The sequence below is a fragment of the Macaca mulatta genome, chromosome 1 (assembly GCF_049350105.2).
Source record: "Macaca mulatta isolate MMU2019108-1 chromosome 1, T2T-MMU8v2.0, whole genome shotgun sequence".
Lineage (NCBI taxonomy): Eukaryota > Metazoa > Chordata > Mammalia > Primates > Cercopithecidae > Macaca > Macaca mulatta.
Genome location: NC_133406.1, coordinates 59,578,052 through 59,604,765, shown reverse-complemented (window position 1 = coordinate 59,604,765; position 26,714 = coordinate 59,578,052). Strand labels below are relative to the sequence as shown.

The 26,714-nt window shown below is 45.9% G+C and overlaps 1 protein-coding gene and 2 long non-coding RNA genes across 3 annotated transcripts in view; 2 read left to right on the top strand and 1 right to left on the bottom strand.

Annotated features, from left to right (window-relative positions):
- The window catches only part of LMOD1 (leiomodin 1), a 52,778-nt gene that overhangs the window by 765 nt on the left and 25,299 nt on the right, over positions 1 to 26,714 (top strand). The window lies entirely within an intron of this gene.
- Positions 8,945 to 26,024, top strand: LOC144341028 (uncharacterized). Its single transcript, XR_013417605.1, has 3 exons — positions 8,945 to 9,595; positions 23,461 to 23,792; positions 25,382 to 26,024. It is a non-coding gene; the product is annotated as an uncharacterized LOC144341028 (long non-coding RNA).
- On the bottom strand, positions 14,715 to 20,575 carry LOC144341035 (uncharacterized). The gene is made up of 2 exons (XR_013417608.1): positions 20,314 to 20,575; positions 14,715 to 15,652 (listed from the first exon to the last, which is right to left on the bottom strand). It is a non-coding gene; the product is annotated as an uncharacterized LOC144341035 (long non-coding RNA).

Sequence of the window (26,714 nt, the reverse complement as noted above, 5' to 3'; positions counted from 1 at the left end):
CATCCTGGTCCCACAATACCTTTGTTTTTCTCCACTCATTCCATCCTATTGTGAGGAGGCGTAAAAAGATAGAGTGATACTTTATGTCTCCTGTCAGCCACCCAAAAAGACAAAGCTAAGCCTTTTTTTTGTGGGAGAAAAACTCATTTTCAAGTCCCCACCCCTATGGGCATCTCACGGCACATGGATCATTTCAGGAGGCTTGGGAGTAAATGAGTTTCCCAAAGCAAAGGGAGACAGGGACCAGGAAGGAGTCTGTGCCTGGGAAATGTGGCTTAAAGACCTGATAGCTTCAAATTTATTCCCAGGGAAGATGTTTTTTGTTGTGGTTAGTTGGTTTTTGGTTTTGTTTTGTTTTTGCACTCTCCAGAGAAGCCTCTGGAGGGAGCATGCTCTCTTTTTGGTAATTAACTCTTTTACCAGCTAAAGAGGCCACTTTGCTGGGGGATGAAGATATTCATAGAGGAAGGAAAAGGGGTGATGGTTTTGGAAGCATCTGCTCACACCTACGATGGGCTTAAGCACAACTTGCTTTCTGTTTTCCTGAGTTGGCTGGAGGAATTTTTTTTTTTTTTGGTCACTTTTGCATTTATATGTGAGTTTTCCTTGGACAAACTACCCTCCAATGGAGTATGACTTTGTGGGATCCCTTTGTCCATGGGAAAGAGTGTTGCATAGGAAAATTGTTCAAGTCTTTGTTCTAATTCTCTTACTCAGCCACATCTCTTGTACATTATCCGTTACATGTGAATTCTTGCAAGAAAAAGATCAGTCTCAATTCTTGCTTTTTGTTTTACTTCTATGGAAACTGAGGCAGAGAGCTTCAAATGACACGCACATTCTCACAGAGGAACTGAGAATGGGAACATTATCATCTAAAATGCGTGTGGCATGTGTGGCTGGGTATGAAATTGTGTTGACTGCTAGTCACAGAGCATATTGGTGGACACAGCCCTGACTCCTTTAGTGTAGCAATGGGAAAGAAGGGAGGAGGAGGGAAGGGGGTGAGGCAAAGAGGAGCTGGAACTCTGTCTCTGTCCCTGCCGCCCCTCCTCCACCACCTATGTTTAAGCCTTGGCCAAGAAGAGGGAGAAGGAGGGAGGAGGGAGAGAAGCCAGGAGGCTCAGGAATTTATTGTCCTGTATACACAGTGGTTGCCCCGGGTGCAGCTATGATAATGATGAATAAAACCAAAACATTTACAGAAAAAGTGGTAGCACTTACTGTGAGGGCCCCATACCTCAACACAGCTATGAGGAATCATACAGAAAGAAATGAAATGCAGCCAGAGGCTTTGGCACCCCTGGAAATCATTGGCTCTGCTCTTCCCTACTCCCAGTCACAGGCTCTGGGCCCATGACTACCATGTATCCATAGCTTCCGGTGCTCAGAAAGGTACTCCCGAGGCTGAAGTCAAACAAAGCAGTCTAATCACAAGCAGGAGTGTGAAGGATTCTCATGTTCCTGGAAATTTCACGATCATAGACTTTTTCTTCAGTCAGTTAATACCATGACAAGCGTCTCCTACCCTGCCTCACCTCCCTCACCCCTGCCAGGCCCACACTTGGCTCTGCGGACAGAGCCTGAGTCAAGGAATAGAAGTGTGTGTTTGTGTGCACATCCTTGATGTAAGGAGATGCCTTTAGGTCCGGTTTTCCCTTGTGGGTGTAGGCTGTTCTGATCCCCTCACTCTTTCTCACCCTGTCCAAGGATGTACATTGGCATAATGGCTGGCTGGAGTTTAGGGTGCATGCTGAGCCTGGGCAGAAGTCATCTCTATAAATCTGGGTGAGAATGAACCCTAGAAGGTGGCTTCTTTAGCACCATTAGCAAAATAGTGAGTGTGTGGCCAAGAACTTGGATTTAAGTATTAGAAAATCCTGGTTTGAGTAACAGTGTCTCTGTGTAAGTCACAAGTTACCTAATTTAAGTCTCAGTTTCATCACCTACAAAGTACGGATAGTAGTACCCATCTCACAGGGTTGTGAATACTAAAAGGTGTACTGCGGTAGAGCACTTAGCACAGAGCTTGGCGTGTCATACACACTCAATAAAGGCCAGCTACGAAATTATTATTTCATTTGAGTCAAGGAACCCAGAAACTGGTGAAGTGGGCCAAAAGCAAATCTCTACTCCTGCCCAGCTCCTCTCTTCCCTCAGTCTCCTGAGGACTGCGCAAGCCTCACCTGTCAGTTTAATGAGTGGCCCAAGTAAACAAGCAACCCCTGGGTGCTCAGAGTGGGGACCACCAACACTACAGACACAGCACAGAGCTGGGGGCAGGTGGACTCCAGGCTGATGGCCTGGCTGCAGCCCTCACTGATGGTGGCCTTCACTCCATGTGAAGAACTGAAAGGTGGTTGAAACAGAGTAAAGCAAGATGAGCATTCACTAAGAACCTTCTACATGCCGAGCATGTTCACCTTTTCTTTAAACCTCACAGTTCTTGGGAGATGGGTATTTTTATTCCTATTTTTTCTTAGAGAGGTTGAATAACCTTCCCAAAGTCACACAGCTAATTAGTTGAGATCGGTGCTTCTTCCTCTCTGCCATACTAAGGTGCAAAAAAGACAGTAATGTCAGTCCCTGCCCTGAAAAAAATGTAATCTACTTAGAATCTGTTCGAAACACACACGTATAGAACCATCAGTGTTACAGAGTGGAGACCACAAATTCTTATATTGGCTGAAATAATAGTCTTCTGTCAAATGTTCACCTCCCCACCCCCACAAGTAGGAACATAATTATTAAAACTAAGTGTGGATTAGGGAAAGTAAATCCTGACTAGATACTGGATGCTGTTAAGGAATTTCTGTTAATTTCTGTTAATTTCTTTTAAGTGTGATAATGGTGTTGCAGATATACTTTGTAAAGGATTCTTCTCTTTTAGACATAAATACATAAATATTTATGGGAAAAATTTATTGGCTTTGGGAATTAGCCTTAAAATAATCTGGATGGGGGTATAGATAGAACAAGATTGGCCACCAGTTGACAATTGTTGAAGCCGGGTGATGGGTCTACATGGGTGTTCATTATATTATTCTTTCTACTTTTGTATGTATGTTCGAAAATTTTCGTAATAAAATTAAAAGAAAGAAAGAAAGGAAGGAAGGAAGGAAGGAAGGAAGGAAGGAAGGAAGGAAGGAAGGAAGGAAGGAAGGAAGGAAGAAAGAAAGAAAGAAAGAAAGAAAGAAAGAAAGAAAGAAAGAAAGAAAGAAAGAAAGAAAGAAAGGAAGGAAGGAAGGAAGAAAGAAAAGAAAGAAAGAAACCAATAGTGGGAGGTCGGCCTTAAGACAGTCTTAAGGTCTGTCTTTTCCCTAGAAGGGGAGCCCCAAGATGCATACTCTGGCTATTGCACAAAGTGAGTCTAGGCTGCGGGAGGGCCCTTGGCCTGCTTCTCCTTCCAGGGGCTCCCTCCATGGGATGGGATACTCCAGAGATCCCTGATCCTCCTGATTGTTTAACTATCTTTTTCATGAATATTCCACCCATGCCTCTTCCAGGTCAACTCCTGTTTGTCCTGCCTATCTCAGGCACCACTTCCTTCAGGTAGTCTTCCAGTCAGGCACCTGGTCTGAGCATTCCAATACCAGTCTGTACCAAAGCCCTTGGGACATCACTTTTGTATCTTGTGTGACTTGGAGGGCAAAATGCAAATTCAGGGCCCAGCACACAGCAAGCCTTCAGCCTCTGTTTTGAGTGAATGTTAGCAGGGGATTGGGGAGGGTAGAGGTGGGACTTGGAAGAATTGACCCTAGCTTCTCTCCCTCCCTTTAAAGGGCCAGACCTGTCAGCCAGTGTAGCTCCACCTGATCATCCGGGAACTCTCCTTCAGCCCAGGTAGAAGACAAAGCCCCTGGGCAAGCGTATAGCCTGCGGTTCAGTGAACCTCTTGTCCTTGCCTCAGGTTTCAGGAACCGGATCCCAACCGGTCAACTTGTGTGTCCTCTTTCCTTCCCAAGTGGGAAAGAAAATCTCCAGCCTGCCTCCCCCTCCCTTCTCCCTGGTGTTACCAGGGGCTGGGGATTAGCACCTGTACCCAGCCAGGGGCAGGGGCAGCTGAGCTGGCGGGGGTGGAGGAGAGCTCTCCCTAGAGGTAAACTTGAGAAGCAAACCCGAAGCACCCCACTAATAGCGGCTGCTGGGCCTGACCTTCCCCTCCCACTGCCTGCACAGCCTCTGCAGCCCCCTCCCCCGTCGGTTCTAGTTCACAGTTCAATGTCCAGGATATCTCTCTACAGGGCTGGGAAGGCCGAGGCCGGTGGCCTAAACCTCAGAATGCCCTTTGCAGAGGGCTGGGACTTATCAGGAGTGCACTGAGCAGCACGGCTCAACGCTTAAGGAGATTAACCCCAACTGGTACACACCCAAAATAGCCCTGGAGGCTAGGGTGGAGAGGGCAGAAGAGGTGATGGGGGCCTGTTGACCCAGGGAGGGAAAAGCAGGCACCGGAGAGGGCTAGACTCTGTTAAAATCTCTCCCTGAAACTTGAAACTGCCTCCATCCAGAGTTTGAAAAAGCAACTGATTGTTTCTTAAACTAGGTGGTACAATCCACAGGTGTTTGTTTTAAATATTGTTCTTACTCATACGTTTTCTTCTGTATGTGTATAATATTTAAAGAATTTTGAGGGCAGGTGTGGTAGCTAATGCCTGTAATCTTAGCACTTTGAGAGGCTGAGACAGGAGGATCACTTGAGCTTTGGAGCTCGAGACCAGCCTGGGCAACATAGCAAGACCCCATCTCTAAAAAGTTAAAAATTAAATTAAAAAAAAAAAAATTTTACCAGCCTAGCCAACATGGTGAAACCCCATCTCTACTAATAATACAAAAAAAAATGGCCGGGCATGGTGGCTCACACCTGTAATCCCAGCACTTTGGGAGACTGAATCAAGCAGATCACCTGAGGCCGGGAGTTCAAGACCAGCCTGACCAACATGGAGAACCTATTCTACTAAAAATACAAAATTAGCCAGGCATGGCGGCGCATGTCTGTAATCCCAGCTACTCAGGAGGCTGAGGTAAGAGAATTGCTTGAACTCGGGAGGCAGAGGTTACAGTGAGCCGAGATCGCACCATTGCACTCCAGCCTGGGCAACAAGAGCAAAACTCTATCTCAAAAAAAAAAAAAAAAAATGCCAAGCGTGGTGGCGCATGCCTGTAGTCCAGCTACTTGGGAGGTTGAGGCAGGAGGCTGAGGCAGGAGAATCACTTGAACCCAGGAGGCAGAGGTTGCAGTGAGCTGAGATTGAGCCACTGCTCTCCAGCCTGGCTGACAGGGTCAAAAAAAAAAGTCCATCTCAAAAAAAAAAGAATTTTGAGCAAGTGAGGCATTAGTGCCTGCTCTCCCCCTCAGTGCTGCCCTCTGGGTGCCTGCCTTCTCCTTACTGGGACAGTAGGTATAAGAGCTTGGCTGGGCTGGGTGCGATGGCTCACGTCTGTAATCCCAGTGCTTTGGGAGGCCGAGGCGGGCAGATCAAGAGATCAAGTGATCGAGACCAGCCTGGCCAACATGGTAAAACCCCGTCTCTACTAAAAATACAAAAATTAGCTGGATGTGTTGGCACATGCCTGTAGTCCCAGCTACTCAAGAGGCTGAGGCAGAAGAATCCCTTGAACCCAGGAGGTGGAGGTTGCAGTGAGCCGAGATCGTGCCACTGTACTCCAGCCTAGCAACAGAGCAAGACTCTGTGTCAAAAAAAAAAAAAAAAAAAAAAAAAAAAAAAAAAAAAAAGAGCTCGGGTGGATGGAAACTGCAAGAGGGAGGCAGGACAGATAGACAGGACCAAGGAGCACTTGTAAAATAAGATGACTCACCAGTGAGAGCAGGATATAGATGGTTAAGAGGTGGGGTCTGCGTCCCACTAACCAAGTGGAGGTTGCTCCTAGCATCAGAGAAGGCTGTTGGCTTCAGGGATTCCGGGAGCTTCATGGTCCCCAGGCTGGGACAAGAACGTGAGGTCAAAGCCCTGGTCTTATCTGTCTATCCTCCTTCAGTCTCTCTTTCTCCCCTCCAGGAGACTTTAGAGTATCCTTGTCAGACCGTGTCAGCATATCTACAGCTGGTCCCACAGCGTGCAGAGCCTGCATGAATCTCACCGAGAGATAGGCAGTCTATACACATGTGTATAAACACACACACACACACACACACACACAGAGCAGGAACAGAGGAACAATACACAGCACCATGCATGGGGGACAGGAGAGGCGACACTGATATTTACATGCCTGCCAAGTTGGATAAACAGGAATATCCTGAGCCATAGAATGCAGGCCTTTCCAGATCAAGCCCTTCCTTATTTATTGGACCACTTTTGTATAACCAGCAAAAGAGCAGTGGTCTCCATTCGGTTCATCAGTTCCCCCAACGGCTTGTTAGTGTTTGGGTGGTATGGTGAGACAGAAAGTCCATGGGTGTCTGGAATCAGATAGGTCCAGGTTTGAATTCTGCTCCTGCCCCTTACTGATCCAGTGACCTGGAATACGTTACCCAAGGAAGATAGAACATTAACTTGATTGAGTGCCTTCTGGTGCCAAAGGCTTTATCAATGCTATCTCATTAACATAGCTTCTTGAGGCCCAATTACTTTACCTGTCAAGTGGGCATGATACAATCACCCTTGAAGGGTTATAGTGAAGATTAAATAGGATGAGGCATTGAAAGTGTTTGGCACATCATGAGAGACCTTCATTCCTCACTCTTCAGAGTTTGTACCCATGTATCTGCTAAATCGACATTATTTTATCTCTCATAAAGTTAAAAAAAAAAAAAAACCAATGAGAGTGAAGGAATGACAAAGAGAGAGGGGAAGGGGAGGAAGGAAAGCAGGGAGACAGAGCTTATGTAATTACTCGCTGCCTGGCCCCAGCCACCTGATTTCTATGAGCCTCTGCCGAATTTATTTGATATCCCAGGCTCAGGGGCCCAAACTGAGTTTCTGGGTTGGAAAAAGGCAGAGTGAAAGGAGATTAGGAGAAGCTTTCGAGGTGGATTCTCCTTGTCTGCAGGCTTCCACCCCAGCACAAGCTGAGAAAAGCCAAGGCTGCTTTGGGAGAACTTGGTTTCAGCTGTCCCTGGGGCCCACTGCAGAAAGGACAAGCCGCGTTGTCGGGATGCTGTTTACAAACAGCTAGGAATAGAAGCACCTCCTGTTCCCACACCCCTCCACCACCCTCTCCTGGACGGCCCTCAGGCTCCTTCCGATTGTTACTTCACTCGGCCTTCCTTCCAGATCAAGCCAGCAGGGCTGGCAGGACCCCTGCCCCCGAGCCTGTCAAGTGAAAGGTGCTGCATCCTCAGGCAGAAATTCCCAGCTAAGCTGTGAGTGCAGAATATATGAGTCTAGTGGTTAGAATACTCTCTTCGGGCCAGCTAGACCTGGGTGCAGATCCTGCTCTGCTGGTTGCTGGCTGTATGACCCAAACAAGCGACTTCACCTCTTGGAGCCTGAGTTTCCTCCCCTATAAAACGGAAATTACGGTCGGGCGCGGTGTCTCATGCCTGTAATCCCAGCACTTTGGGAGGCCGAGGCAGCCGGATCACCTGAGGTTGGGAGTTCAAGATCAGCCTGACCGCCATGGAGAAACCCCATCTCTACTAAAAATACAAAATTAGCCAGGCGTGGTGGCACGCACCTGTAATCCCAGCTACTTGGGAGGCTGAGGCAGGAGAATCTCTTGAACCCGGGAAGGAGAGGCTGTGGTGAGATTAGATGGCGCCACTGCACTCCAGCCTGGGGGACAAGAGCAAAACTCTGTCTCAAAAAAAAAAAAAAAAAAAAAAAAAGGAAATTACAATGGTTTTTCGTAGGATGAGGTTTCAGCAAAATAATCCACATAAAGCACTAAGCAGAGTGCTGGCTTGGAAACCTAGTAGTAAAGGCCCATGAACATTAGTTTCCTCCCTTCCCTTCACTCCTATCTGCCCCTCCCGTTCCCATTCTCTTCATTCTTTTTATACACAGAATTCATGAATCATGCTTTATGTTTACAAGGAGGGAGGAGGACTCCATTAAATCATTATTTCACCAGCTCTTTAATGAGTTCCTATTATGTACTTTCTAAACACCAGGATAGAGTAGTGAACAAGATAAACAAGGTTCTTGCCCTCATAGAGGTTACATTCTGTTTGTTTGTTTTTGAGACAGGGTGTCACTCTGTTCCCCAGCATGGAGTGCAGTGGCATGATCTTGGCTCACAGCAGCTTCTATCTCCTGGGCTCCAGCGATCCTCTTGCCTCAGCCTCCCGAGTAGCTGGGACTACAGTTGTGCACCACCATGTCCAGATAATTTTTTTGTATTTTTAGTAGAGACAGGGTTTCACCATGTCGCCCAGGCTGGTGTTGAACTCCTGGGCTCAGATGATCTGCCCACCTTGATCTCCCAAAGTGCTGAGATTACGGGCATGAACCACTGTTTTGTTTTTGTTTTTGTTTGTTGTTTGTTTGTTTTGAGACACAGTCTTACTCTGTTGCCCAGGCTGGAGTGCAATGGTGCAATCTCAGCTCACTGCAGCTTCCACCTCCTGAGCTCAAGGGATCCTCTTGCCTCAGCCTCCCAAGTAGTTAGGACTACAGGTGTGTGCCGTCACGTCCAGATAATTTTTAAATTATTTGTAGATACTGGGGTCTCCCTGTGTTGCCAAGGCTAGTCTTGAACTCCTGGGTTCAAGTGATCCTCCTGTCTTGGCCTCCCAAAATGCTGGGATACAGGCATGAGCCACCCTACCTGGCCAAGGTTACATTCTAATGGGTGAGACAGACAATATATGTATTTCCATATGCAGATCATATATAGCATGTGTACATATAACATATAACATATATCTTCTAAAAAGAGTAATGCCATTTAAGGGAAGAGTTTATGACCAACTATATCAGTGGGGGACCACTTCTGACAAAATAGTCAGGTTCTTCACCACCAAAAGAGGTGACATTTGAGCAGATTCTTTTTTTTTTTTTTGAGACGGAGTCTCACTCTGTTGCCCAGTCTGGAATGCAGTGGTGCGATCTTGGCTCACTGCAACCTCTGCCTCCCAGATTCAAGCAATTCTCCTGCCTCAGCCTCCTGAGTCGCTGCGATTACAGGTGCCTGCCGCCACTCCCAGCTAATTTTTTTTTTTTTTTGTATTTTTTAGTAGACACGGGGTTTCACCATGTTGGCCAGGCTGGTCTCGAACTCTTGACCTCAGGTGATCCACCTGCTTCAGCCTCCCAAAGTGTTGGGATTACAGGTGTGAGCCACTGCACCTGGCCCATTTGATCAGATTCTAAATGGACCGAAGGAGCTAGCCTTGGGAAGGTGTGGGGAAAAGCCTTCCAAGCAGAGGGAACATCAAAGACACACGCCCTGGAGTGGGAGCAGGGTTAGGGTATCAGAGGAAAAGCCAGGCCCCATAACTAGAGCAAGAGGAGTGGGGAAGGAGGCTGGAGGAGACGAGGCCTTGGAAGTAAGCAGGGTTCCGATCACGTGGGGCTTTTAGGGTAGCAGAGTTTGACTTTTTATTCTAAACACATGAGAAGTCATTGGAGTGCTTTGAGTAGGGGAGACATGTGATCTAACTTATGCCTTTAAACGGCTCATTCTGCCAGCTTTCAGATAGACTATAGGAGGGCAAGAGTGCAGAAATGAGCAGTTAGAAGGGTGTTTCTGTTGCTCAGGTGAGAGCTCAAAGATGGTTTGATGAGAAATGGAAACTGGCTGATGCTTTGGGGGAAAGAGAAGAGTTGGGGTGATCAGTACTGCCTACGCTATTTGGTGAATTTGATGTCCTTTTTTTTTTTTTGAGACAAGGTCTGGAGTGCAATGGCATGATCTTGGCTCACTGCAACCTCCGCCTTCTGGGTTCAAGTGATTATCCTGCCTAAGCCTCCTGAGTAACTGGGATTACAGGCGCCCACCACCACGCCCGGATAAGTTTTGTATTTTTAGTAAAGACAGGGTTTCGCCATGTTGGCCAGGCTGGTCTTGAACTCCCAACCTCAGGTGATCTGCCCACCTCAGCCTCCCAAAGTGCTGGGATTACAGGCATGAGCCACCGCACCTGGCCAATCCCAGGACTTTGGGAGGCCGAGGCGGGCAGATCGCCTGAGGTCAGGAGTTCGAGACCATCCTGGCCAACATGGTGAAACCCTGTCTCTACTAAAAATACAAAAATTATCTGGGCGTGGTAGCGGGCACCTGTAATCCCAGGTACTCAGGAGGCTGAGGCAGGAGAATCGCTTGAACCCAGGAGGTGGAGGTTGCAGTGAGCTGAGATCATGCCACTGCACTCCAGCCTGGGTGACAGAGCGAGACTGTCGGAAAAAATAATAACATTTTAAAAACCCCGAAATGCTGGTATCACAGGCGTGAACCACCACGACCGGCCGAATTTGATGTCCTTTACTGCCATGGGAACCAGCAGGGAAGGAGTGGTTTTGGGAGGTGAAGAATTCTGATTTGAACAAGTTAAGTTTGTTGTGCTTAGTAGACCCCCCCCAAGGGGAAATGTTGGGTTGACAGGGGTTGTGTAAGTCTGGGGCTCAGTGGGAAGAGGGGACAGGAGATTAAATGTGGGAGTCATCAGTCTGTGGATGATACTGAAAGCCCTGAGCCTGGAAGAGATCACTTAGGGAATAAATGTGAGTGGAGGAGAGCAGAGGGCCGAGGCCCCAGCCCTTTGTGATACCCACATTTAGGTGTTGGCAGAGGAGAAGGAGCCAGTGAAGGGACTGAGAGGTAGGAGGACATTCAGAGTGGTTTCACCAAATCAGGTGAGAAAGGACGTCCAGAAGGAGAGCGTGTACTCCACCGTATCCATTCTTGCTGAGAGGTTTAATAAGGTGAGACAGATAATCAATCCCAGTAACTGGTAAGATGGAAGCCATTGGAACCTTGGCAAGAATGATTTCACTGTGGTGAATAGTGGACTAAAAAGAGAGAATATGGATAAGGATTGGAGATGGAGCATCTAGACAAGTCTCTTTTTTCCTCAGTTTTGTTCTAATGGGAAGCAGAATAGTAGGGTGGCAGCTGAAGATAAATGTGAAATCAGGGAGGATATTTTTGAAAGACAGGGAATATTCTAGTATGGCTGATGGGGATAATTCAGTAGACAGGGAGACTTTTATAACACCAGGAAAGGGGGCAAAAAGGGGTGGAGTTCAGTTGAGGGGTCACGAGTCAGCAGCAGGTGGTCATGTCTTGTATTAGGAGAGAAGGCAGCAGAGATGGACCAAGATGCAGCCAGGTTGATAAGTGTGGTGATGGGAAGATGAGATTTGCCTCATACATGCAACGTGCTGCTCTGGAAGGACAGCACTGGCGGCCATAAGTTGATCTGAAGGGAGGAGAAACCAAGGAGACTGACAATAGTCAGAGGTCAAGCCTCAGGTCACAAGAAAAATGCTCAGTGCTCCCTGGATAAGGGCAGAGAAAACATGAAAGTACTTCCGGATATGAAATCTGGCATGAGAATAGTCAACAGACAACAGCCAGCTGCCAGAGCTGCTTGAAAATCCAGTAGATTTTCACCTCCAGTGCATCGATCTTCTGTCCCTAAAGCCACCCATGCCTAAGGAGAAGGAGGGAGCACACTGGTCCCTTCGCAGCATATGACTGACAGCTGGTGTGGTGGGACATGCGCTGGACTTGCAAGCCAAACCAGGGGGACCTGGGGCTAATTCCCAAATTGACTGTTTATCAGCTGGGTGGCCTCAGACAAGCATTTAGTATTTCTAAGCTTCACTTTATTTTATTTTATTCTTTAATGCCTTGTCTATATTTCATTTTAGTTGACAATAATGTTTTATATTTTATTGGAATATAAAAGATTTACAGAAATGTGCACAAAACATAAGTATAGAGTTTCATGAATTATCACAAATGAACAAGAAATTGAATGTTGTCAGCACCACAGTACTGTCCCCACCCAAACTTCCTCTCCAAAGATAGCCCCATCCTGATTTCTAATCCCCTAGGTTAGTCTTGCTTTTATATATATATATAAAATATATATATATATTATATATATATATATATAGTGAGAGAGAGAGCGTCATGCAGCGTGTATTTTTTTGTGTCTGGCTTCTTTCACTCAACTTTTTGCATGTTTGTGACATGCAACCATGTTGTTGTCTGTAGCATTTTTTTTTTTTTTTGAGACGGAGTCTCGCTCTGTCGCCCAGGCTGGAGTGCAGTGGCGCTATCTCGGTTCACTGCAAGCTCCGCCTCCCGGGTTTACGCCATTCTCCTGCCTCAGACTCCCGAGTAGCTGGGACTACAGGCGCCCGCCACCTCGCCCGGCTAATTTTTTTGTATTTTTAGTAGAGACGGGGTTTCATTGTGTTAGCCAGGATGGTCTCGATCTCCTGACCTCGTGATCCGCCCGTCTCGGCCTCCCAAAGTGCTGGGATTACAGGCTTGAGCCACCGCGCCCGGCCAGCATTTTTTTTTTAAATTTTTATTTTTTTGAGACAGAGTTTCACTCCTGTTGCCCAGGCTGGTATGCAATGGCACAATCTTGGCTCACTGCAACCTCTGCCTCCCGGGTTCAAGCAATTCTCCTGCCTCAGCCCCCAAAGTAGCTGTGATTACAGGTGCCCACCACCACGCCCGGCTAATTTTTGTATTTTTAGTAGAGATGGGGTTTCACCAGGTTGGCCAGGCTGGTCTTGAACTCCTGACCTCAGATGATCCGCCCACCTTGGCCTCCCAAAGTGCTGGAATTACAGGCCTGAGCCACCACACCATCTGTAGCATTTTTTTTTTTTTTTTTTTATTGAGACTGAGTCTTGCTCTGTTGCCCAGGCTGGAGTGCAGTGGCACGATCTCAGCTCACTGCTAGCTCCACCTCCCAGGTTCACGCCATTCTCCTGCCTCAGCCTCCCGAGTAGCTGGAATCACAGGCACCCGCCACCATGCCTGGCCAATTTCCCTGCATTTTTTTTTTAGTAGAGACGGGGTTTCACCACGCTAGCCAGGATGGTCTCAATCTCCTGACCTCGTGATCCACCCACCTTGGCCTCCCAAAGTGCTGGGACTACAGGAGCGAGCCACCGCACCCGGCTGGATCAGTAGCATTTTTAAACCTTCATTGCTATGCAGCATTTTCCTATGTGAATATACCACAATTTATTTATTCATTTCACTGTTAATGGACATTGGGTTGTTTCCAGTTTGGAGCTATTATAAACAATGCTGTTATGAACTTTTTCAGACATTTTTAGTGCACTTTTGACTTCATTTCTGTTGGGTATGTAACTGAGAGTGGAATTTCTGGGTCATGGAGAATGCATAGTGAACTTTAATTTCTTCTTCTGTCAATAAGGATGATACCACCTAATTTGAAGGTCTCCATGAGGAAAAGATACAAAAGTTTGAAGAAGGTCTAACATAGTGCTTTGCAAACAGTAGGCACTAAGTTAAGTGATAGTCATCAACATCATTTCTTTCTTTTTGTTTTTTCTTTTTGAGACAAGGTCTTTTCGTCCAGGCCAGAGTGCAGTGGTGCAATCTTGGCTCACTGCAACCTCTGCCTCCTGGGCTCAAGTGGTCCTCCCACTTCAGCCTCCCGACTACAGGTATGCACCACCATACCTGGCTAATTTTTTTATTTTGGGTAGAGACAGGGTTTTGCCATGTTGCCCAGGCTGGTCTTGAACTCCTGGGCTCAAACAATCCACCAGCCTCAACCTCCCAAAGTGCTGGGATTACAGGCCTGAACCACCCCTCCCAGCCATCATTTTTAATGGAGTCCATCTCTGAGAGCAACTAGGTGCTGTATATCCTTTTCAGCATGTTCTGCCTCCTGTCCTCCTGACCCTCTCTATTGAGATTTGGACACTTCACTAAAGCCCAGGTCAGATTCCTCTACCTCAGGACTCATCTCTTCCAAAGATGATGACTTAGAGGCATATCCCACCTCATGGCTTCTTCTCATTCCTAGTCTTACCTACTCCCAATATGGACTGACTGCTTTTCCACTCAATTTTCAGGTTTTACTTGTAATTTTCCTCTTTAGCTTATATGTTACTATGGTTATTCTGAACATTATCCTCAATTCTCATGCTTAGTCCTCCCCAACCTTCCATCACCCCTACCCTGGATGAAAGTAACCATTTAGCAGTTCTATTGTACATCTAAGCTATTGAACATACCCAGAGAAAATAGCAGCCTCAAATAGCACTGTATTGGTGCCTCTGTGGATTAAAACCCTATAACCTCAGCCAAGCCCTCAAAGCTGCCCAGAAAACATCTACACTCCTTCTTCTCACTCCTCTGGGACATTATCCTAAAAGTTAGCTTTTTTTTCTTTTTTCTTTTTTTTTTTTTTTTTTGATACAGGGTCTTGCCCTGTCACCCAGGTTGGAGTGCAGTGGCATGATTATGGCTCACTGCAGCCTTGCCTCCTGAGCTCAAGTGATCGTCCCACCTTAGCCTCCCAAAGTGCTGGGATTACAGGCGTGTCCCACTGTGCCCAGTCAGGCTTTCTTTACAAACTCTCTTGTCACATGTCTCTTTTCACCCTCAACAGATGATCTAGCCTTATATTTCATGGAGACATTTGAAGCCATCAGATGAAAATGTCTTCAAATTCCCCTTCTGTCACTTGAAAACTTGCAAGCATACATATATGCAAGCTTTTGCCCACCTTTCTCTCCCTGTTTTTTTTTTTTTTTTTTGGAGACGGAGTCTCACTGCGTCACCCAGGCTGGAGTGCAGTGGCACAATCTCAGCTCACTGCAACCTCCTCTGCTTCCCGAGGTCAAGCGATTCTCATACCTCAGCCTCCTGAGTAGCTGGGATTACAGGCATGCACCCCCATGCCCAGCTAATTTTTGTATTTTTAATAGAGGTGAGGTTTTGCCAAGTTGGCCAGGCTGGTCTTGAACTCCTGCCCTCAAGTGATCCATCTGTCTTGGCCTCCCCAAGTGTTGGGATTACAGGCGTGAGCCACCGAACCTGGCTTTCCCTTTCTCTTTTATCCCACGGAAAGGATATCCCTCTTCTGTCCCAGACTATTACCCAAACCCACTTTTTAGAATCTCTTATCTCCTGCCTCCACAGGGACCTTTGCTCCTTTAAACATCTCTCTCTCTCTCTTCAACGTTCCCTTTTACTGGGTCTTTCTCCCCAATTCCCACATTCTCTCCTTTCCTTCTTAGCTAAGAGGTAGGAAATGGCATCTATGCTCACTATCACCCTGGACGTCTCTGCCCCCACCCACCACTGCACAGATGAGGTATCTGGAGACCTCCTTGTTGCCTTTATCTGAGCACACTTTTTAGTCTTTAACTATTTGTTTACTTTGTGGTATTTAACCACTCTGTCATTCTTTAAAACACTCATTTCCCTCGGTGCCAATACAGCACATTCTCCTTGTTTTCCTTTCATCTCTTTAGCTGTTCCTTCTTAATCTCCTCTGTGTGCAGCTCATACTCTATTGCCTAAATATTACTGTTTAGGGCTCTGCCCTTCCTGTGCAGTCTTCATGGCTACCTTCATCCAACCCCATGGATTCAGCTATCCCCATATGCTCTCTTTCTATCTCTGGCCTAGATCTCTATTTTGAGTTCTAGATCATTCAGTTGCCTCTTGGACTCCTCAAGTGTCTCAAATTCAGCTGGTCTACAAATAAATTAATCATTGTCACCCCACCCGACCCCTACACCTGCTTTTCCTCCTGTGTTCCGCACTTTGGTGAATAGAAGTACCATCTAATCAGACACCTACGTCCTAACCCTGGGCTATTGTCCTGCTCCAATTCCTCTCCCAGTGTCTCCAGACTTTCCTGGTGTTAGGATCCTGTTGTTTCTGCCTCTGTGATCTCTCTGGACTCTGCCCCTCCTCGCAATTCAACTTCTATTGCTCCCACGCATATCACTTATCAACTAGAAGAACGTTACAGCCTCCTAACTCATCTCCCAGCCTCTCTTCTCATGCCATTGGAATCCATCCTCCCCACAGTTGACCTTCCCTCTGTAAAAGCCTTCAACTGCTCAATGTAGCTTCCATCATCAAATTCACACTTCTTAGCCTGGCTTAGAAGGCCACTGATGATCCAGTGCCTTCCTGTTTCTCAAGCTACGAATGCTCTTCACCTTGACTCTCACCCTACAGTTATACTTGACCATTGGTTCTCCAGAGTGCCAGGCTTTATCTTGCTTCCTCTGTGCCTTTGAACATATTGTCGCCTCCAACTGGAATGCCAGGCCTAGCCAACCCTCATTCCTCTTTCAAGGCTTAACTTAGCTGACACTTTGTCTAGAAGCTTTCCGGACCCCTCCAGCCTGAGTTGTTGTGCTCCACCTCTGTGTTCACAAAGCACCACCTGCAAGTTCTGGCACTTCCTGTTCCATTGGCATGTAACACATCATTTCAGCATTGTCTGTTTCTGTGCTTTTCCCAAACTTCTTAAGAATGAGAGCTGACTCTTATTCATCTTCATGTCCCCAGCAGTGAACACAATACCTGGCTTAATAGATGCCTGTTGAATGAATGAAGGATGAGGAATTTGCAAAGGCAGTTCTATCACACTTGATTGAATCTACAAAATTTATAATTCATCTATACCCTTCTGAGACTATTTGAAAATATGATTTTGTATCCAACTTGTCAAATAAAGGAAGATTTGGCAGTGATCCTTTTTTATCCAGGTCTTAAAAATAACCAATTAAATCAGTCTAAAATTTACACTCTGAGGTCTGAATTGTTGGGATAGATCACTGCCATATTTCCCCTTCAGTTTAAACTTGTTCCATTTTTTTCTTCATTTCCTTGCAATTCTGTCTTCCAGCTCTATAGTAATCTGAGATTACAAACTAACATATTAAGTTCACTTCCCAGGTATGGTGGCTCACGCCTGTAATCCCAGCACTTTGGGACGCCAAGGCGGGTGAATCACCTGCGGTCAGAAGTTCGAGACCAGCCTGATCTACTAGAAATACAAAAATTAGCTGGGCGTGGTGGTGGATGCCTGTAATCCCAGTTACTTGGGAGGCTGAGGCAGGAGAATCACTTGAACCCAGAGGGTGCAGTGAGCCAAGATCATGCCATTGCACTCCAGCCTGGGCAACTAGCCAGACTCTGTCTCAAAATAAATAAATAAATAAATAAATAAATTCCACCTGTGATCCCTAGGGCGACAGATAGACCTTAAAGAAAATATTAATAATATTTTTGCAGGTCGGGTGTGGTGGCTCATGCGTGTAATCCCAGCATTTTGGGAGGCCGAGGTGGGCTGATCACTTGAGGTCAGGAGTTCAAGACAAGCTTCGACAGCATGGCAAAACCCCGTCTCTACTAAAAATACAAAAAATTTAGCCAGGCATACTGGCCCACATCTGTAGTCCCAGCTATTTGGGAGGTTGAGGCATGAGAATTGTTTGAACCTGGGAGGTACAGGTAGCAGTGAGCTGAGATCACGCCACTGCACTCCAGCCTGGGCAACAGAGGGAGACTCTGTCTCAGTAATAATAATAAGAATAATAAATAACATTTTTGCTAATAATTTGCTCTATATGCACTCAGATAAGGCCTTTAGCTCCCATCATCTGGATTCTTCCCTAAAGTATCTATCTGGAGAAGTTCAGCAGCATTGCCTCTAGATCTAGAAAAAGTAATACAGCTCTCCTAGAGAACTTGCTACAAGCAGATTTCCCTTTGGATCACACACATAGGAGCAGCAGAGGGAGCTGCCCTCTTCAGAGCACTCACGGAGCCCACCCCTTTGGGAGGCCCAGTGCTTGGGTATGTGGCTATGATAACCTGGAAGGTATCTGGATATACCTGTTGTGCAGCAGGGTAGACACAGACTTGCCTTTCTGAAGCCCGAGTTGTGAGGCTGGAGCAAAGGAGGAGCAGAACTGGGTTAGGTCCTTGTAGGCAACTGATCAGCTTTTCTCAGCCAGGCTTCTATAAGATAATTAAGCCCTGGAGAAAATGAACTGAGAGACTATATCCTCAGTTCCCCCTGTCTTAGTCCATTTTGTGCTGCTATAATAAAATACTACAGACTGTGTGATTTATAATGAACAGAAGTACATTTTGCTCATGGTTTTGAAGGCTGGGAAGTCCAAGATCAAGGGCCTGTATCTGGCAAGGGCCTCACTGCTGCATTGTCCTATCCATGGCAGCAGGCAGAAGGACAAGTGAGGGCCAAAGAGAGCCAGGAAGTTGAACTTGTCCTTTTATGACAAACCCACTTCCATGATAATGGCATTAATCCATTCATGAAAGCAGTGCCCCCATGACCCAAACCCCTCCCACTAGGCCCCACCTCCCAACACCACTGCGCTGGGGATTGAGTTTCCAATGCATGAATTTTGGAGGACACATTCCAAACCCAGCACTCCCAAAGATGCTAGCTGGTCCCATTCTCAATTCATAGGAAAGAAATTAACTCTATATAATGGATGCCTTAGGGCAGTAAGGGCTTAAATTTTCTTCTGAAATTCCAGTTGTCAAGGGTTGACGTTGCACCATTTTGTTTACACTGAGTTTCCTCAAGGTAGATCATCTCACCTACCCCAATGGCAGCATCTCTTCCACTTGCTACTTAGTGATAACCCACTTGTCCCATTTGTCCCATGTCCTCAACTTCACTGAAAAGTATAGCAATTTCTTCTCTTCTTTTTTTTTTTTTGAGATGGAGTCTAGCTCTGTCACCAGGCTGGAGTGCAGTGGCGTGATCTTGGCTCACTGCAATCTCCGCCTCCAGGGTTCAAGTGATTCTCCTGTCTCAGCCTCCTGAGTAGCTGGGGTTACAGGCACGCACCACCACACCCAGCTAATTTTTGTATTTTTAGTAGAGACAGGGTTTCATCATGTTGGTCAGGATGGTCTCAATATCCTGACTCGTGATCCTCCCACCTTGGCCTCCCAAAGTGCTGGGATTACAGGGGTGAGCCACCATGCCCAACGAAGTATAATAATTTTTAAATCACCAAGAAAATGTCTAATAATGATCCCAGAGTACTAAAGACTCAAGTGTTCCAATGGTCAAAGTTCTTTCAGGTTGGGAGGCTTTTGGTTTTACTTCCGGTCTCTGTCATCTTTGCCTTAAAAGCATATGGGGGTGATATAAAGAACATAGACACGATACTTCTAAATTTATTTTATTTGAAGAAAAATATGCTTATAATGTAATAAGGCTCATTATAGACAATATCCTAAACATGGGAAAAAAAAGGAAAATAGCCAATAATTCTTTGTCTTATTGGCTAAATATATCAGCCATTGTCAATTTTCTTGCTTGTTTGTTTTTGAAACAAGGTCTCGCTCTATTGCTTAGGCTGGGGTGCAGTGATGCAATCTCAGCTTACTGCTCCCACACTCCACCACTCCCAGCTTTTTTTTTTTTTTTTTTTTGTATTTTTTGTAGAGACAGGGTTTTGCCATGATGTCCAGGCTAGTCTCAAACTCCTGGACTCGAACAGTCCACTCTCCTCAGCCTCCCCAAGTGCTGGGATTACAGGTATGAGCTACGGCTCCCAGCTTCAATTTTTTTGAGTGTATAATTATATATTTTCTTTTTGTAGTTGAGATCATTTAATGCACAGCCACATATTCACTAAATTGTGTTCCCTACCTTATTTATTTATATTTTTGCTTATCATATTATAATCGCTTTTCCCATGTCACTAAAAATTCTTCCTAAACATTGTTTTCAGTGGATGTCATCAGAGTCTATTGTATGGCTGTGTTGAACCATTTGCCTATATTTGGACATTTACATGGCTCTCAATAAATACACTTTCCAAGGCCCTAAACAGATCCCCGGAGCCTCAGCACAGGCTCCTTCTCTTGGCCTTTGGCGCCCATCCCCAGAGAGATGGAGTCAGCCAAACAAGATGATAAACAGAACAGTTAACACACTGCTTCCCCAGCTGAGCCTTATGGGTTGGTGGGTGAAACAAAGCCCCCAAAAGAGAAAAAAGACTCACTGGGCACTGGCAACAGAGACTTATGGTCAGTTCACAGCACAGACACTCCATAGCCCAGAGAAACATGAGGCCACACATATTATTCTTTTAGAGGATCAAGTTCCTGATGTTGGACTATCTGCCAAGCAGAGCAAACCTCCACCTCCCTCTCACTTTGACTCCCTGAGGGGAAATGTGTCAGTTTGTATGCAGTATAGATAGAGCAGATATGCCTGGTTTTCCTTTGTTTGGGGAAGAAAAAAAAAATGTTACCACCTAAAAGGAAAATTGGCTGGGTGTGGTGGCTCACACTTGTAATTCCAACACTTTGGGAGGCTGAGATGGGAGGACTGCTTGAGCCCAGGAGTTCGAGACCAGCCTGGGCAACATAGGGAGACCCCACCCCCCAATCTCTCCAAAAAGAATGTAAAAATTAGCCAGGTGTGGTGGTGCCCGCCTGTGGTTGCAGCTACTTGGGAGGCTGAGGTGGGAGGATCGCTTGAGCCTGGGAGGTCGAGGCTGCAGTAAGCCATGATCACACCACTGAACCCCAGCCTGGGCACAAAGAAAGACCCTGTCTCAAAAAAATTAAAAAATAAAAAAGAGAAAGAGATAAAGTGCGCACGTGCGCGCGTGCACACACACACACACACACACACACACACACACACACCCCTCAAGGCTCCAGCCTTGAAAATTTTCAGGTCTTGGGAGGATGTCAAGAAGAGAAGGTCAACTAGTTCATCCTCCTGCTTCTACAGGGCCCTAGCCTAAAAACATTCCACAGCAATACCAAACCATAACCAAATGGTCATACAAAGTAATTTTCCCGAGAAAAATGGAAAGTGTCTTACTCCCAGAAGCTTATAGGTAAGTATTTAGTTGCTGTCTTGGAACATCACACAATATGCCCCAGCTCATCCATGTGCAATAAAAGCAGAGCCTAATGCCTTGGGTCTGAAGATTTATGGGCTTCCACATACATTATCTCATTTGATCCTTGCTTCAGCCTTATAAGGTAGACAGGGGAGGTAAATTTTAATCTACTTGACAGGTGAAGAATCTGAGGCTTAGAGAGGCCACCAGCTGGTGGCCAAGGAAGATTTTTTTTTTTTTTTTTTTTTTGAGATGGAGTTTTGCTCTTGTAGCCCAGGCTGGAGTACAGTGGCACAACCTCAGCTCACTGCAACCTCCGCCTCCTGGGTTCAAGAGATTCTCCTGCCTCAGCCTCACGAGCTGGGCTTACAGGCGGGTGCCACCATGCCTGGCTAATTTTTGTATTTTTAGCGGAGACAGGGTTTCACTGTGTTGGCCATGGCTGGCCTTGAACTCCTGACCTTAAGTGATCTGCCCACCTCGGCCTCCCAAGTGCTGGGATTACAGGTATGAGCCACCACACCCGGCCAGAGGATCTTGAGCTCTTTTCTTTGTCTCTCTCTCTGTTTTTTGTTTTTTGTTTTTTCCAGAGATGGAGTCTTGCTCTGTCACACACGCTAGAGTGCCATGGCGCAGTCATAATTCACTGCAGCCTTGAACTCCTGGGTTCATCCTCCCACCTCAGCCTCCTGAGTAGCTGGGACTGCAGGCACATGCCACTGTTAAAAATTACGGCTAATTTTTTTTTCCTTTCTTTCTTTCTCTCTTTCTTTCTTTCTTTCTTTCTTTCTTTCTTTCTTTCTTTCTTTCTTTCTTTCTCTTTCTTTCTTTCTTTCCTTTCTTTTTCTCCTTCCTTCCTTCCTTCCTTCCTTCCTTCCTTCCTTCCTTCCTTCCTTCCTCCCTCCCTCCCTTCCTTCCTTCCCTCTCTCCCTCCCTCCCTTTCTTTTTCTTCTTCCTTTCCTTTCCTTTCTTTTCTTTTGTTGAGGCAGCATGGCACTCCCAGTCACCCAGGCTAGAGTACAGTGGCACGATCACAGCTCATGGCAACCTCGACTTCTGGGCCTCCTAAGATTCTCCCACTTTAGCCTCCTGAGTAGCTGGGACTACAGGTGTGCATCACCACATTCAGCTAACATTTTTTATTTTTAGTAGAGATGGGGTTTTGCCATGTTTCCCAGGCTAGTCTTGAACTCCTGAACTCAAGCAATCTGCCCCCTCCTTGGCCTCTCAAAGTGCTGGGATTACAGGCATGAGCCATCACACGTGGCTACAACTGGCTAATTAAAAACAATTTTTTTTTTTTTTTAAATAGACAGGGTCTCACTATGTTGCCCAGGCTGATCTCAAACTCCTGGTCTCAAGGGATCCTCCTGCCTCAGCCTCCTGAGCAGCTAGGATTACAGCTAGGATTACAGCCACCATGCTGGCTCTGAATGCTTTCTTTTGACCTCAAGTTGCGACAAACTGTGCATAACTTAATAGAAAAAATAATCTGTCCTTCCAGACTTCTTTTTGGGCCTCCACCTGAATGGGAGATGCATCTCTTTGTTCAGCAGTTATGAAGCATCCACTGTGTGTCCAGTTCCAGGATGGGCGCTGCTCAGTCCTGGTGGCCATTTCAACAGCAGCTTTCCTGTCACTGTGCTGCACTCTGAGATGGGCACTGGCCATGCTCCAGCGCTGCCCTCTGGGAGACCCTGGGGAAGGGCTGTCAAGAGTCACTCCTGGCCTGGCTCAGTGGCTTACGCCTGTAATCCCAGCACTTTGGGATGCCGAGGCAGGCAGATCATTTGAATTCAGGTTTTAGAGACCAGCCTGACCAATATGGTGAAACCCCGTCTCTACTAAAAATACAAAAATTAGCCGGGTGTGGTGGTGCTGACTTGTAATCCCAGCTACTCAGGAGGCTGAGGCAGGAAAATTGCTTGAACCCGGGAGGCAGAGGTTGCAGTGAGCTGAGATCGTGCCACCGCATTCCAGCCTGGGTGACAGAGTGAAACTCTGTTTCAAATAAATAAACAAATAAATAAAATGTGGCTACTGGAACATTTAAAGTTGCATATGTAGCTCACATTTTTTCCATTGGTCTACAATTTATCTTTTACAACCACTGTAAATTGCAAACAGTTCCTCGCTCAGAAATAGTTTGGGTGTTTGTTTTTGTTTTTAATTTTTCATTTACTTAGTCTTTATCCTTTAGATGTTAAAGCAAGAGAAGATAAGCACAACATGTGAAATAAGATTTTGTTTAATATAACCCTTCTATAATTTTAATGTAATTAAGACCATGATCTTGTCTAGGCAAAGTGGCTCATGCCTATAATCCCAGAACTTTGGGAGGTGGAAATGGGAGAATTGCTTAAACCCAGGAGTTCAAGATCAGCCTGGGAAACATGGCAAAATCCCATCTCTATAAAAAATACAAAAATTTGCCTGGAGTGGTGGTGGGCACCTGTAGCCCCAGCTACTTGGGAGACTGAGGCAGGAGGATTGCTTGAGCCTGGGAAGCCGAAGCTACAGTGAGCCGTGACTGCACCACTGCACTCCAGACAACAGAATAAGACTGTCTCAAGGGAAAAAAAACAAAAAACAAAAAAACAAGATCTCTTTTAAAGTTTTAAATTTAAACTAAAAAAATTAGGCTAGGCGTGGTGGCTCACGCCTGTAATCCCAGCATTTTGGGAGGCCAAGGCAGGCAGATCACCTGAGGTCAGGAGTTTGAGACCAGCCTGGCCAACATGGTGCTACCCTGTCTCTACTAAAAATACAAAAAATTAGCCAGGCATGGTGGCGGGTGCCTGTAATCCCTGCTACTCGGGAGCCTGAGGCAGGAGAATCGCTTGAACCCAAGAGGCAGAGGTTGTAGTGAACGGAGACTGTGCCACTGCACTCCAGCCTGGACCACACAGCAATACACCATCTCAAAAAATAAATAAATAAAAATAAGTAAATAGTTTAAAAAATTGTATAGAGACGTAATTCACATACCATAAAATTCACTCTCAGGCCAGGCGCGGTGGCTCACTCCTGTAATCCCAGCACTTTGGGAAGCTGAGGCGGGTGGATCACCTGAGGTCAGGAGTTTGAGACCAGCCTGGCTAACATGGTGAAACCCTGTCTCTACTAAAAATACAAACATTAGCCGGGCATGGGGGTGCGCATCTGTAATCCCAGCTACTCGTGTGGCTGAGGCAGGAGAATTACTTGAACCCAGGAGATGGAGGTTGCATGAGCTAAGATCATGCCACTGCACTCCAGCCTGGGTGACAGAGTGAGACTCCATCTCAAAAAAAAAAAAAAAAAAAAATCACTCCTTTTAAATATCAGTGTTTTTAGGAAAAAAACAGTATTCAGTATATTCAATGAATATAGTGTATTATATATACTACATTATATATAACAATATTATATTCAGTATATTCAGTGTGAAAATATATTCAGTATATTCACGAAGTTGTATAATACCACTATCTAATTCCAGAATATTTTCATCAGTCCCAAAATAAACCCCACACCTATCATCAGTGATCCTTCATTTCTCCTCCCACCAGCCACTAGCAACCACTAATCTATTTTCTGTCTCTACAGATTTGCCTATTCTGGACATTTTGTGTACATGGAATCGTATAACATGTGGTTTTTCAGATCTGGCTTCTTTCAGTTATCATATTTTCAAGGTTCATCCATGATAGAGCAGGGTACTTTATTCCTTTTAATGGCTGAATATTATTCCATTTTAATGATGTACCACATTTTGCTGAGTCATTATTCAGTTAATAGACTTTGGGTGCTTTCCATTTTGGGGCTAATATGAGTAATGCTGCTGTGAACATTTGTGTAGAAGTTTTTTATGGACATATATTTTCAATTCTCTTGGGTCTGTATTGAGGCATGGGATTGCTGGGTCATATGGCAACTCTATGTTTAACTTTTTGAGGAACTGCCAGACTGTTTTTCAAAGTGGCTGCACTATTTATAGCTTACCAGCAACATACAAGGATTCCAATTTCTCCACATCCTTGTCCACACTTATTATTGTCTGTCTTTTTTATTATAGACACCCAGTAGGTGTGAAGTATATCTCATCGTGGTTTTGCCAATCTCAAAGGGCATGGATTTTGTTTCATTAAATAATGTGGTGATTTTCTTGCTCCCATTGTGTAAGTCCCTTTCCTCTTCCTGATAACTCACTTTTCAGAGTCACCATATTTACTCTGGTTTTCATTGCTACGTATACACCAATGACTCCCAAACCTACCTGTCAAGCCTAGATCTCCTTCCTGAGCCCCGATCTTTATTTGTTTTATTTTTTATTTATTTATTTATTTTTGAGATGGAGTCTCGCTCTGTCTCCCAGGCTGGAGTGCAGTAGCACAATCTTGGCTCACTGCAACCTCCACTTCCTGGGGTCAAGCAATTCTCCAGCCTCAGCCTCATGTGTAGCTGGGATTACAGGCACGCACCACCATGCGCAGCTAATTTTTGTATTTTTAGTACAGATGGGGTTTCACCATGCTGGCCAGGCTGGTCTCAAACTCCTTACCTCATGATCTGCCTGCCTCAGCCTCCCAAAGTGCTGGGATTACAGGCGTGAGCCACCGTGCCCAGCCCAGATCTTTATTAATGCCAAACTGTTAGGCATTTAAATTTTGTCATGGCCAAAACAGCTGATCATCTCAAGTGCCATCTTCATCTCCCCTCCATATTCCCTGCCATGGTTATAAGCATCACTCTCTAACCAGGCAACCAAACTGGAAATCGTGGAGTCATCCTCCACTTCTCGTCATTGTCCACTTCACTGAATGTTATTAACTGTACCCTAGAAATGTCTGTGGAATGCATCTCCACTCCTCTGTGCTCACTGCTCAGCCTGGTCCAAGATCTTATCATTTCCTTTCTTTTTTTCTTTTCTTTCTTACTTTTTAAAAAAAATTTTGGCGGCCGGGCGCGGTGGCTCAAGCCTGTAATCCCAGCACTTTGGGAGGCCGAGACGGGCGGATCACGAGGTCAGGAGATCGAGACCATCCTGGCTAACACGGTGAAACCCCGTCTCTACTAAAAAATACAAAAAACTAGCCGGGCGAGGTGGCAGGCGCCTGTAGTCCCAGCTACTCGGGAGTCTGAGGCAGGAGAATGGCGTGAACCCGGGAGGCGGAGCTTGCAGTGAGCTGAGATCTGGCCACTGCACTCCAGCCTGGGCGACAGAGCGACACTCTGTCTCAAAAAAAAAAAAAAAATTTAAATTTTTTATTTTTAGAAGCAGGGTCTCACTGTGTTGCCCAGGCTGGTCTCAAACTCCTGGGCTCAAGCAAGCCCCCTGCCTCGGCCTACCAAAGTGCTGAGATTACAGGCGTGAGCCACCACGCCCGAACTCCCACCTCCTATTCTATATTCACTGGGTCCTGCACTGTGTAGAGGCCACTTGGCCTCCTTGATTTAATGGCTTGACATCCTTGTTTGCTCCTTCTCTTCCCACTAGGTCTTGGCTTTTCTTTCTCCCTTCCAGTAGAATATCCAGACCCACCTCCCAGTTGTCCTTGAGCTTAAAAACTCAGCTTAATCCTCAGCTGTTTCTCAACTATGATTGACTCCCTTAGCAAGCAAGTGGAATTCTGGTCTCTGTGGCCTTGGCGTAGGAAAAACCGGTGTTTCCAAGGACCTCAGCTGCTGAAAGGGAGCTGCATTTAGGAGTTGTATTGACCCTGTAGCATGATGTCTTTCCAGAACAATTCACAAGGCCTGGAGAAAGTTTGTCATTTTACTGGGGTAAGAATCCCCAGTAAGAGTCAGTGGTGGGTGGGAGGCCGAGGTGGGCGGATCATCTGAGGTCAGGAGTTCAAGACCAGCCTGGCCAACATGACGAAATCCTGTCTTTGCTAAAAGTACAAAAATTAACCGGGCGCGGTGATGGGTGCCTGTAATCCCAGC